Below are 14,518 nucleotides of genomic sequence, written 5' to 3'. Positions count from 1 at the left end.
CGTTACTGCTGCTCAGTCGAAAATGGCGCCGAAAAGTGACTCTCTTCATTCAAATTCGGAGGAGCCGCCCCCAGCCCGCCTGTGCATGCCGGGAACATGGACTTGCTGAGTGGTTTGAAGGTGGAAAGACACTTTTTCACACTTTTTTCGAAGCGCTTGTGCACCGTAAGACCTTATATTTGTTATATTTTCTCATGTAACCTACTGTTTTGTTAACTTATATATTATACTGCTGCCTGTTTGTCAAGTGTAGCGTTATGCGTTATGTAGGTTAAGCAATCATGAGAGTCACAGCACTGTTGGCATCACTGAGGGGAGCACCAACAACACTGAGGTGGTAGGTGTATAGATAGATTAGATAGTCAGATTAGATATGTAGAGCACAGCAGTATGTATGTGTATATTACAAATTACAGATATGCTAACCTATCTTGACCTATTGACTCTGCAGCATGACTAAGAACAAAAAACAAAATGACGTGGAGCTAAACCAACAACTGTCATCATAAAGGTTGCGGCCCAAAAAAAACTACAATTCTGCAGTTTTACACCTTTGCACGGTTTCATAATGTAACATTAGCATTTCAGAGATACAGTGTGTTACATAACAGCGATGGTAGATATTAAACAGCAAATAAGGTATGAAATTTTCCTTCTCTGTTCTTTAAAGTTGTCGTTTTGGAATTACAAGGTTTCTATGTAACAGCACAGCAGGAACAGCTTTCTTGTTCTAAGATAATTTGATTATGTGTAAAGCCCTATTGGAATTAGTTTCTCAGGGGATCCTGGGGTCATTTTCTCTTTTATGGGGGGGTCCTCTTTGATTTTATTCCCGCCCAGAACAACCATGTATGTGTTTTTCTCTGATGTTCTCTGAGAAAATTAGAGGCTGAATTACCTACTGTTTTCATTGACTTCTATGTCAGTAAGGCCATGGGTTCAGAATAAAAGCTGAATTAGGCTATACGTCTGTTTGAAATTTAACTTTGAAGTTGGGAATGTGTATGTGAAGTTGCTGTCTCTGCCTTATTGTTAAATTACTGGGAATCCCTGCTGTACAAACTCAATGTGCATTCTTACAATACTGTGGTGGTCAAAACAGTCCTAACCTTGGACAAACCTTAAGGCCATGAGTTTACTAGAAAAACTGCCGATAGCACAAAACAACTGGGCTACACCTTGTGGCAGTGCTCAAAAAGTAGCTCCTGCTCACATGGCACACAAAACCTGGTCTGTGTTGTGATTCTAAATCAAATTAAAATCACAGCTTTGTGATTTACAATTGCTAAAGCAACTCGGAGAACAATATAACACCAGTAACTAACAAAGCATTGTGTCCCATGACTTTTGCTGTACTGACCTGTGGGATGTGTGTGGAGGTCTCATAAATTTAATGTTTGAATGGTGAATTGTAACAACTTAAGTAATGGAATGTCCCATTCATCTGGTATCCACCATTAGGTCTTGCTCAAACACTGATATGTTGCCTTGCCATGAGCATGCTGGCCAGTGTTCAGCCTCACTCACAACTTACACAAGTGTGAGCATTCTCAAGCCACCCCTTTGTAATACTTTATAATCAGTTTATGTGCTGCTGTCCCATGTCTTTTGGCATGCCATTAACTATTCCATTTAATTTGTGTCTAAAGTGGAACATATGGAAATTGTGCCTCAACCTTTTAAAAAATTCAATTAACAAAGACACAGTATTATTGACACAAAGCACCAAGAGCTGTTTAGTGCTGACAACGCTCTCTGTGGCGAATGTTCAGTATGCTAAATGTGAGTGAGTATTTGTGAATATGCATGTGTCAGGTCCAATATTTAGCCTTGAAAAATACTACTTTGACAGGACAACAAAAATTTTTTTTCTATTTCTGTGGAAGACAAGGCAAAAAGATTTTATTTAAAGTCAATTGAGAGCACTCATATTTGTTAATTCATCATGAAATTGTGACAAATTAAAGAACAACTGACACATTTATAATATGTCTCACAGTAAAAACGGAAAAATTGGATTGACAAGGTTTTTACACGCCAGCAACAAATTCTTGTTGACTCATACGTACTAGTATAAGAATGACTGTGCTAAACATGAGCAGCATCTTAAGACTAATGACTAACTTTATTATAATTAGCTTATAACAGAGCAGAGGTGGTTGTAGGCTACTAGAGGTGGTTGTAAGTCTAAAGGACAGACTAGCAAACAACTTGTGTAATATTGCTTCACTTTATGTGATTCTCTGTAAGGTTCCATCCGCAAAAATACAGCTAAAAAAAAAACAGATATTTTATTCTATTGAAAATCTTTAATAAGCATGTAAGCGCTGTATGGGGTGCTAGATAGTACTTCATAAAGAGAGACACCCACACTACATTGAGAAGCAAGAAAACAATCCCAAATTACACATAATTCTATAACTAGTGTACTAAACAAGTCACAAAATTATGTATTCGAAAACTAAACGGAGCATTATATAGTTGTGATGTCAGCATTTTCATAAAGCTTAGTTTTCCCTGTCCACATGGAAACACTGAAAACAGAAATATTGCTTTTTCGAAAAGCTTGGTTTTTAGTGACAGAAAACAGCATTTTTGCATAGCTGGGAGGCCAAAATGCACACAAAAATCTTTTCAAATTTTTCAAATATCCTATAATGTGTGGACAGGGCCTAAGTTCAGTCTGTTATGGTCCACTTACTTTGTGTGTAATAATCATGCAGCATATAATTAAAAGATTTTTTTAATGTACTATGTTCAACACTGTGCTTAACTTGTACCAGCAAACATACTCAATTCAGCATTTACAAAATGTAATAATATTATTATTTTTGTTAAATAATCTACTGCTTTTAACTGTAAATAAGTGCTGTTTACAGTCAAACTCCATTTTTCTGTTATAAACCTTTAGAGGACATACTGAAAAGCTCCTGTTGTGGTAAACTAAGGTTCCATTTGTATGTGCGCCCATTTTTACAGTGTCTGCCTTTTTCCTATCGCCTCCAATCTTAGGCCTGGAGGCATGCATGTGCATGTAGGCTATAAGTCCTCGACTGATATTTACAGTCAGTCTGCTCTCGGTTACTCTGAATGCAGTCAGTCAGCTGAGCTGATGGGACCAAGATATGTCTGTGTTTCTCTCGCACGAGGTAGTGAAGGGGGTTAGCCTTTCTTTGGGAGTGATGGTGATTACTGAAATTACGCTCTTGACGTAATAAGTGCTGGGACAGCTGGGATCTGAGCATGAGTCCCAACAATAAGCAGCACTTGTTTACGCAAAGTAAATAACAAGTCCATTAAATTAAATCACACTACAAAGCAGTGTCCTGTGACATACGTTCTAACAACCATCTAATGATCTTGATTATCATCACTATTTTTTACCGCTTTTTTCCACTAAGATATTTTTATATTTTCATATTGAGAATGAAAGGTTTGACAACAAGAGACTTTCATATCTAGCAAAAGATCTATTGCACATTTATGAAATTTGCTATGTGAAACATGAGTCATATCTGTAGCCTCTGCTTATGCTGTTGTAAAGCGTTTTCCGGGGTACAGTGCTTTTGGATGTACAGTGCCTTTTAACCCTTATACTACACTTCTATAAATAACAGAAGGGTGCACAAAGGGTTCTGTAAACGATGCAGGTTTCCATAAAGAGTGTTTAGGAACTCTTTTTAGGTTGGTAAAGAATCTTTACATCAAGTTGAGTCAAATAATTCTCAATTATTAATGTGAATTGTTTGCTAACCGTTTGAGAGTGTGCTCACACCTGAACGCTTTACTCCAGATAAATTAGATTCTGTTATTTAGCTCTGAAGCTCTTCATTTGGGCACTTATGTGCTAATAATAATACTAATATTAGTAAAAATATATACTTTTTAGAAAATATGGTCTTAGTTTGGTCTCTGAAGTGGTTTGTCTGTGCTAAATACATGATCTGACCCCGATTTGATCCAAATCCAAATTAGATGTAATTTAACTAAAGAAATTTGACTTAAACAGTTCCAGTAGCCAGTTTAATCTGGTACACTACTCAGATAATTACTACAGCTTTAAACAAATGCCATCTCTACTGATGCTTCATGTTAAACTGCACAGAAATACACACTTGTCCAGAACACAGGACCTTCTTCCTGTATTTACTTTCTTGCTCTCGTACCAGACAGATTAGAGACTGTTCGTACAAGTTTACAACCTTATTTACCAATTCAGACCACAGCAAACAAACTACTCGTATTTAAATGTCCAATATTTAAGCATTTTTTTAAGGAATCCCACAGGGTTCTATTTTAGGGCCAACGTAATCAATGTAGTCAATTATAGTGGTAATATTATAGTAAACTAGTCCCAATTATATTCCTTAAACCAACCTACACACTACAAGTTCCAGTTTCATCAGTTTCACAATAGTTACCAAACATTTTATAATAAAAAGCCATAAAGCCTAAGTTCTAAGGCATAAAACATTTCACACCATCATCTAATTTACATATTTAGTGGTCCAGTCATATTGGGCATTTACAAGTAAGCCTACCAATGATAGGCCTAAAATTTATATAGGCCTATTTATAATCAAAATTAATTAAAAACATGGATGCCATAATTTACACAAACATTTATAGAGGCTCTCAAATACCTATTGTTTTCATGGATATAGGCATATATGCCTATTGTGAATGGATTATGCATATGCCAGTGCCTGCATGTCCCATCAAAGTTAGCAAAGAACTAACCTTTTCTACACTTTATCTTCAAATGATATGTAAATAATAATAAGCATATGCCAATCTAATACCATTTTACCTCAGAACACTGATCCTGATCAATCCTGGCCGTTGCCATCCCAAAACGCAAGGCCAAAACCCCACACGAATTTTTGCTCAGTCATGTTCATTTCTCAAATGTTCCACTCTAACCAAATGGAGACTGGAGATGTATTTGAGGCTGTCATTTAGAGGGATATAATTTGCATTCGGTCAACTCGGGGAAAGCGATTACACCCACATTTGAAAGCCTCTCCTCTATAGAAGGTTGAGTCCATATTAGGTGATAATGCTGTGTACATCAGTGCAAAAGGGCCAGCTAGGATTAGGCCTAGCTGTAGTCCACCAGATTTACTTTTGTTAATTTATCCAGGGACTAGTTTCCCAAAAGAATGTTGGTATTCAGTTTGTGTTTAACTGATAGAAAGAGTTCGGAGTTTAGTTTAATGCTAAGTTCTGTTATTTAATAATCATCTTGAGAGTTACTTTTAATAAAGTCATATTTATGTTAATTTTGCTTTGCATCCTTTTATCTAAGGGTGCTTTCACACCTGCACTTTTTAATTTGGTTAATTTATACTCTGGTTCGTATTCACTGTTGGTGCAGTTGGATTGGGTTGGTGTGAATCCAGTAATTGCTTTTGGATCTGAACAAAAACAACCAGACTGAGACACTTTAGAGGAGTTTTTTCAGTCCAGTCCCAAACAAACTCATACGTGAACCTTTTAGTTTGGTTATCATAATTCATTTATTTAAACCAGAGCAAATAGACTAAATGTGCAAAACACCCTAAATAATAAGCTGATTGAAGAACAAAATCAGTTAATTTGCTTGATAAATCAAGTAAAGTTGATATGACTCAAAGGGCAAAAATAGATATAATGGCCTGCAAAGGTCACCGTTTTTATCATGCACTGTTAAAAGATGCCATTAAACATGATTGATCTGTTTCTACAATTTAACACAGGCAACTATTCAAGTTTATTCATGAAAAAAACTTATTTTTTGTTTCACGCTTAAACTTATTATTTACATATTGTGAATCTGTTTATTCAGATCGAGATTTCTTAATGAATGGAATAATAGAAATGCTCCAAAGTCAGGCAAAGAAGCACTTGCAAAAAAGCAGTGACCAAAAATTGGCACAACAGATACATTTTAAACCTGATACATGTGATACATGTGAACAGGGCCTAAACCCTTTTGGAGATAAACAATTTGTGTCTGATACGCAATAAACTCACCTGCTCTTGTACTAGGTTGCCTCAAAGTTAGTATGCTAAGCATTTTAATTCCAATAAATCAAAACCAAGTATAACATTCTTTTCCTGTGACATTCACAAAGAGCATCCAACGATTCAAACTTATGCATCAACCTTATTTTCACAGCTAAAACATTTTGTAGCAGGGCCTGACAACAACAGGCTTCATTCACTTCTAGGGGAAAGCTTCTTTAGCATATTTATGACATGTGCAGTCAACTTTTTGTTTTTTTGTTACTGCACTTGTATGCCATGCTTGCAGCGAAGAAGTGCTCAAGCCCAGGAAAAAAAGGCAGCCACGTCTGCTGCACGTCAAGTGAACTTTCTTGCACCCCATCACTTGTCAGACGCTGTTTTGTTGTGTGAGAATAGGGGTAGTTGTAAGGGGCAAGCAAGTGTGTGTGTATGCGAGAGAGACAGACAGAGAAAAGAGAGAGAGAAAGAGTGAGAGAGAAGCGAAGAGAAAAGGTTTTGTTCTCATTGAGGGGTCTCGGGCTCCCCTCCCCCCCAGCAAAAGTTGTCTGTAGCAGCTGCACCCCTGTGATCTCCCCTAAACAGTGTGGGAGGGGGCAACAGTGAGGGGTGACATCAACCTCCCCCCCTCCCCTTTTATAGAGGCCAGAGCTGCACACTTAAGCGACAACATCCATCAAAAGCCAATAGACGCCTGCAGGTCAAGCCTGAGAACACAACAGCGACCTTTGACCCCTGTTAAGTGAGCTGGCCTAACAAGACATGATCGCTGACTCACGCTGGTTTATTTGGTTTATTTCACCAATTAGTCCTGCAGGGGAGGAGGAGGTGGGGGGATTACAAATGTGACAAGCTTCTGATTACATGGCCCCAACTGAAAAAAAAAGTATTCGGACAGCTTAAAAAAGTTTGATTTGACTTAAAAAGACTTAAAATTGTACTTATTATGCCTATGTTGTAAGTTAGTTTAATTTGTATTTTTTTATTATATCAATTGCTTTGTACAATAATTCTGCATTGCATTGTATTGTCAGGTAATAAAACAGATTTGTATTTAGTCTTCTTTTTTATTTAATTTAAGTAAAATATAGATTTCTAATTTAGAAAACTTAATAGAGAAAGAAAATGCTTTAAAATGAATAGCATAGCATACAGCAGCTCAGAAAAAATGATGCTTGCTCTCATGGCCTACAACATATAGGCCATACTGTTAATCACTATATGTGATCTACAATTTAACATAATGTAGCCTGGGGGGGAGTCACTACACACTGATGGTGGTGTTAGAAACTGGGAGGCACACACAGTATGCAAATACATAAAAAATTCTCACCTGCTGGGAGAATGTGGCTTAAGGGTCTCACAGGCCGATGACAGTTTAGATCATTATGTTAACCCTGAACGAGACTTTTGTACTGTGTTACACGGTTTAACAAACCCATGACACAAGGGCATTTTGCATTAGGGCTACACATTTTGTTTTCTATATTTGATAGGGATTTTAACCTGAAACAGAAATGAACTAAATGAAAGGAAACTAAAATCCAAATACTAAAAAATCTAACTTGTTTTCTGCAGATTATTATTAATTTTGCAACGTATTCCACCAGTGTATGAACTGAATGGCATAAATGTAATTTTTATCTTGTTTTTTAAAGTAAAATAAATTGTTTGTCTTTTCACTTAATAAGTTGTCATTTTAGACTAAAGAATTTTTGTTGATGAATATTCACTGTATCCCTAGTATAGGGTAAATATAATCTCTTTTCCTTACACTGCATGGTACCTGCACTACTTAGCCCTACTTTTCAATCAGAACATAACACTCTTATCACTGAATGCAAGAAAATTCTCCCAGCAATGCTCCAAATAGTATGGGGCCTTTTTTGGACAGTATATATTATTACTCCAACAAAAGCAGGATAAATCACTTTTTAGTTCCCATAATGTTGATAAGCACAGCCTGTGTAAATACTGTGCAAACATATCTTTGTGTGGACTCTAGTATTTCTTTCACAAATTGTAAGGCTGAAAGCCTTTAAACCTTTTAGTTCTTGAAAAAGAAGACTTAAGTTCAGGAATATCCTTAGGTAAGCTTTGACTACAAGGGCCTTTCAGAAAGCCTTAGTTTGTGTCTCTTTAGGCAGTAATTGGTGGTTTTGAGGTATGTTTTGAATCATTATTCTGCTGTGGTAGCTGTCATATTTTTAGTTTTAGCCTTTTAACAGATTATTATTTGACACATGGATACAGGAGTTGCTGGTATTTTGTAAAAAAAAAAAAAAAAAAAAAACAGTGACCTTTGCAATATTGGCAAAACCACTGATGGCAATACACAGCTCCAAAACATGAGACAGCCACCCCCATGCTTTACAGTTGTGGTGGTAATATTTGAAGGTTCTTTTTTCCTCAAACAAATATTTTCTAATTGTGACTGTTTTGCTTTTCTAGATGATTTGGGACAAGGTCACAGGTAATGTGACCTTTACGCTTATTATAAATCATCCATTAATACTACACTTTTTATATTCAGGCTTGGTTCTTGCTCGCTCTTGGGGATTTTGACTGTCTTCAAGAGTTCACACCCAAGAGTTTTCTTGGTTCCACTGAACTGTCAAATTCCTAATAACAATCTGCACTGTAGAAACCGCAAGCTAAAACTGCTTTGCTATCTTTTTATAGCTTTCCCTTACTACTGATTACTTTCATTTTCAGATCTATACAGTTGTTTAGACGAGCCAGTGTTCAATCAGTTTTGACATTAGTGTAGGTTTTATAAATAAATTTATAAAATAAATTGATTTAGCTTACAAATATTCATAATTACAACTGGTGTCATGCTGTAGGTCAGTTTTACTAATCAAGGTCTGATACATTCTTAATAAACAAAAACCGAGCCTTTAAATTTTATGTAGGTAGAGGGCCAGCTTAAGATCCAGATTAAGCTAGCCTGTAAATGCTGCTTTTTAGTGGCAAATCACTAGACATTGCAATTTAGTCCAAGGCATTGGCCAAGAATGCATGCAACTGTATTATTTGTGCTGTGCTAATAAGCTTACAACAAATAAGGGTGTTTTACTGTATGTTGCCATGCCATTTAACCTCACTCTAGGTTTGATATTGTGTTATTAATCATTATGGAGAAACTATAGTTTAACATAGCTTTTGGAGTCCCTCAGGGTTGAACACATTGTATTGCACACACTAGAGTTGTTGATATGAACACTCCTAGTGCTATTTGTAGCCCTTTTAGAAACTTTCATAAGTGTCACTGATAAAATATTTGTTTCAGGGTCAATCCCACTCTGTTGGACTGAATAACAAATGACACTGCACATTTTTTCGAGTACTGTGTCTGTAATAACATTTAGTACAGGCCTAAAAACAGTGATTAAATTGTAAATAAATATCAAGGGGGTGATGAGAATGTAAGGAATTTACTACATATACTTATGAATGTAAAAAAAAATCATGTGTCGCATATAACACTGTTGGAAGTACATAAAAAAGTGAGATTTAATTACATCAAGTGGTTGTAAATAAAGAAAATATTTTACATCAACACTGGAATAGCTGCAAGCAAATCATGTGTGGATGTAACATTTTCTTTATGTGCTATATCATGGCACTTCCTAATCATATGAAAAATCATATTAAAATAATCTATTTTCTATAAGCATTACTGAACACACAGCAATTATATGCACTATTTTTGAAATTCTGGGCAAATTCAGATCATAGCTCAGCATCACCTATACATTCTGATCTTACACACGTTCACACTAAAAGTGACACTTTGGATTTACATGCAATTAAGTGTTGAAAGTGGTTGGAAATGAATTAAATGTGTAATGTGAACACAATTCTTCCCCAAACTAGTGAATAAAAAAGCGACTGATTATACACGCTAAACTCAATTTAATCGTGTCACAATTAAAATAAAACAAATATTGCATTGAAATATTGCACTGTCAAATCTCAACATCTCTCTAAGGCCAGCATACTTTTAAGCAATTATAATCTGCTGATACAGATATCATGGAATTTTATCTGAAGTATACTGAATATTACTCTGAATATGATAAGAAATGAGCTACTTTATAATGTGTTGTTTAACCAGGGTGTTGGCATACCTGTAAATTCCTTTTATCGAGGCAAAATCACTAAAATAAATTACACTTTAAATGTGCATGCCATTACAAGTGTGTTTACAAATCAAATCTATAATGTGAATACAATTCTTGCCAAAATTACTGAAATTAAATAAAGTGATTATGTAAATTTGTAATTTACTAAGTGCAGTGTATAATAAATACATTAGACTAAAATATGAATAAAACATCTGTCCACAGCAAAGATTCTTTTAACAAATTATAATCTGCTGATACCTATGTGATGCCACTATCATTGTGCATACCTAATATTATTATGGTTTTATCAGAGGTATATTATATTACTCTAAATACGGTAGCAGTTTTACAAAGGGGAATCGTTTTTGTGTGTTTGTTTTTTTTCTAACCTGGGTTTTGGCGTTTCCTTGTATACTCCGTTTGAGGCCTGGCCTACAACATAATAACAGCTACAAAAAACAAATGACACTTCAAATTTACATGTATTCAAATGTGGCAGGTGGTTGCAAATGAAATAGATGTGAAATGTGTAATGTGAACACAACTCTTGCCTCTTTCACTTGTGAACCTTACAAAACGTGATTGTGTAGATCACTGTGTGTGATATCTTTTATGCATTTACAACCACATGACAATGTTCGATTGTGTAGATTTAAATTTTTCTTTAGTGCAAAGTATAATAAATAAATATGTCAGACTGAAATACGTGGCAAATCAAAACATCCATAATAATATTTTTTAATATACAGCTGTGGAAAAAAAAATAGGAGACCACTTCAGTTTCTAAATCAGTTTATCTAATTTTTTTGCTATTTATAGGTATATGTTTTATTCTATAAACTACTGACAACATTCCTCCCAAAATCCAAATAAAAATATTATAATTTAGAGCATCTTGGCTCTGTTCTCCTCCACCAGTCTTACACACTGCTTTTGGATAACTTATTGCCACTCCTGGTGCAAAAAGTCAAGTAGTTCAGTTTGGTTTGATGGCTTATGATCATCTATCTTCCTCTTGATTATATTCCAGAGGTTTTCAATTTGGTAAAATCAAGGAAAAAACAAAAATCATTGGTCTCAAATTGTTTTTCCATAGCTGTATATAGGGTATGAGGTATATCATATTACTCTAAATAAGGTGAAAGAATAGCAATTTATTCTCTTTTTTCCACATAGTAGGTTGCAGACCCTTGCATCCTTCCTTCAAGCCCTGGCCTACAAACTACAGGCAGAGAATCACATAAAAATATAAAGAACAAAATAGAACAATGAGGCTTTTAAATTGATGTGCATTTAAACGTGACAAATGGCTGCAAATGAATCAAATGTGTGATATAAACAGAACACTTGACAAAACTTGGGATATTAAAGGAAGTAATGTGGGAGTAGATGTAATGTGAACCACACATCGCAGTGTTAATCATATGCGTCATTTTCTTCAGTGCAGGGCACAATAAATACATCATATACCAGGTTAAATAATCGCCAGACTTCTCCAACATCTGTGCGAGGCTGACATTCTTTTAAGCAGTTATTATCTACCGATACTGATATCATGCCATTGTCATTATACCCCCCTAATTACATTACAGTTCTATCAGGAGTATGACATAATCATCTAAATAGAGTGAGAGAATCGCAGTTTTATGAAGGGGGGTTGGGGGTTGTGTCGTTGTGGTTGTTGTTGTTTTTTTGTTTTTTTTTTACCAGGAGGTGGGCATGCTCTTACATCCCACATCAAGGCCTGGCCTACAGCATACGCAGATAGGCAGCAAATCACACAAAAAAATCACTTTAAAACATTATACTTTGAATTTACATGCATTAAAATCTGGTGAGTGGATGAAAATGCCCAAACTAGTCATAAAGAAATAGGTAAGAATTAGGTAGCATGTGTTACATTTTAAGCACCCCCCTGTCATACTTGTGAAAGTGCTATTTGTACAAGGCAGAGAAAAAAAACATATATTGATATATAAAATGGAAATGTTAGACATATTAAATCTGCTAATTTGATGGCACTAATAAGCCCCATTAATATCATGGTTAAATTATATAAATCTTAATATTGTGATGAAGTAGATTGTGTATATTTTATGACAGGGTTGGCATACTCCAAGCTCTGATATTCAGATCATGTATTATTTGACATGTATTATTTTGTCATTTTATGCATTGTATCCTTTTTATTAACTAATCGTATTGTTTAAAGTGGCAGAATGTCAGTAAAGCATTTTACTGCAGGTTGTACTGTGTACTATGATGTATGATTTTTTTTTTTTTTTTTTTTGCCAGGCTGTTTACCCACCCTTGCATCCCTCATCCAGCCCCTGGCCTACCACAGGCAGTGAGTGCAGCAAATCGCACAAAAACAGAAGCTATCGCAGAACAGAATCAACAATTATGGGCCAATCAAATCTCTGGGGTAAGCAATCACTCATATACACATACGTTAATGATAAAACCCTCTCGGACTGTGATCCGATGGAAGACAAGTTTCTATTGGGTTAAACGAGTCATAATGACTCTAAGGTAGCCTAAAGACCAGTCCTCTTTCCATGGAGTCAGTTTGTCTTGGATGTAGCTCTGTGCATGTGATGAGCCACTATTTTAAATGTTAACATGTGTTTTTCATAATAATTTCGTAGTAACTCAGGTTACTCAGGTGCATGATAGTTATATTTTGAGCTCACTGTTATTGTTTGCTAAGAGTCCTTATGACCTCTTTACTTACTTTTTATTTACCCTGATACAGTGATGATACAGTGTTAGTGGCCATTCAAATATTCTATCTATGCTTCTGCTGGGAGCATTCTCTGATATGATGCTTCTAACCTTCAGAAATATCGTACCTGCTGTTTAATTTTGGCTTTACCACCAAAAAATATACACTGTGGTAGCACATTTTGACATAGTTGTATAATTTTGACAAAACACTGGTTCGGTTCATGGACCGACAACGCTTCAGTTGTATGATTTGAGCATACTGTTATTATTTGCTTGAGAGCTAATAAAAATGTATTGACGATTTAAAAAAAAATCTTCACTGTTATTTACATATGAATTTACCTTATATTTACCCTGACAGTATAATGACAATTAATGCAATTAAATAAAATATATTTTTATGTCTGTTATCATTTATATTTACCCTGTTATAGTCATTTAGGCCATCCAAATATTCTATCTATATTTCTGTAAGGAGCATTTTCTGATCTAATGCTTTCAACCTGTAGAAATATCTTACCTTCTGTGTAATTTAAGCAGCCTTACCAATAAATATATATTGTGATAGTACAGTTTAATAAGGTAGCTCAAATAGGTTGTTCGTGGGCAGTGTACAGAGTGGGGAATCATACAGCTTACTGTAATTATTTGTGAGAGTTCAAATGTAATAAAATCCTATTACACTCAGTCACCTTATATTTACCCTGATATAGTGATTTAGGACTTCTGCTGGGTGCATTGTATGCTTCACTCTATGAGCATATCCTACCTAATGGTTTATAAAGGCAACTTTACAAGCAATAACCATAAATTGTGGTAACACGTTTTGACAAGATTTGTGGGCTGTCTACAGATTGGAGAACAACGTCACAAGCAAATAATGACTGTAAGCTCTAATTAAGAGTCACAAAAATTTAGTGACTATAAGAATTAAAAAATATATTTTACTTATGACCTCAGTTACCTTCTCTTTAGCCTGATATAGTGATTTAGGATACACAAATGATCTACCTATACCTAACCCATACATATACTCAATCTTTAGAAAGATTCCTGCTGTTTATTTTAGACAGCTTCACAAATAAGTATACACTGTGGTCATACGGTTTGACAATGTATCACAATTCTGACAAAACACCAGTTTGTGGGCTGTCTACAGAGTGCAGAACAACAGGGCAGCTTATTATTATTTTTTACATCAGTTACCTTATTTTTACATATATATATATATAGTGATTATATAATATTCTGACATACAAATATCATACTTATACTTTTGCTGGGAGCATACTATGCGTTTAGAATATCTAACACAATATCCTACCTGCTGTTTAATTTATTTATCTTCACCAATAAATATACACTGTTGGTAGTAAGTTTTGACAAGACAGCACAAATTGACAAAACACTGGTTTGGTTCTTGGGCTGTCTACAGAGTGTAAAACAACGAGGTCACTAAAAAGTTTTAGTGTTACAATCTGAGCTTACTGTTATTATTTGCTTGAGTTACAAAAATGCAGTGATGATTAAAATTTTTAAAATAATTTTCTTAAGACCTAACTTAAATATCCTTTCTGCTGTTTAATTAAGACAACTTTACAAATAAATACACACTGCAGTCATACGATTTGACAATGTAGCACAGTTTTGACAGA

At 35.1% G+C, this 14,518-nt stretch overlaps 1 long non-coding RNA gene across 1 annotated transcript; it reads left to right on the top strand.

The window, feature by feature from the left end:
* Nucleotides 1-76: 76 nt before the first annotated feature.
* LOC111193532 (uncharacterized) lies at nucleotides 77-14,093 on the top strand. The gene is made up of 3 exons (XR_002650582.2): nucleotides 77-165; nucleotides 271-337; nucleotides 12,432-14,093. It is a non-coding gene; the product is annotated as an uncharacterized LOC111193532 (long non-coding RNA).
* The last annotated feature ends 425 nt before the right edge of the window (nucleotides 14,094-14,518 follow it).

The sequence above is a fragment of the Astyanax mexicanus genome, chromosome 21 (assembly GCF_023375975.1).
Source record: "Astyanax mexicanus isolate ESR-SI-001 chromosome 21, AstMex3_surface, whole genome shotgun sequence".
Taxonomy (NCBI): Eukaryota; Metazoa; Chordata; class Actinopteri; order Characiformes; family Acestrorhamphidae; genus Astyanax; species Astyanax mexicanus.
The sequence above is the reverse complement of the archived record's forward strand: the minus strand, read 5'-3'. Positions and strand labels throughout refer to the sequence as shown.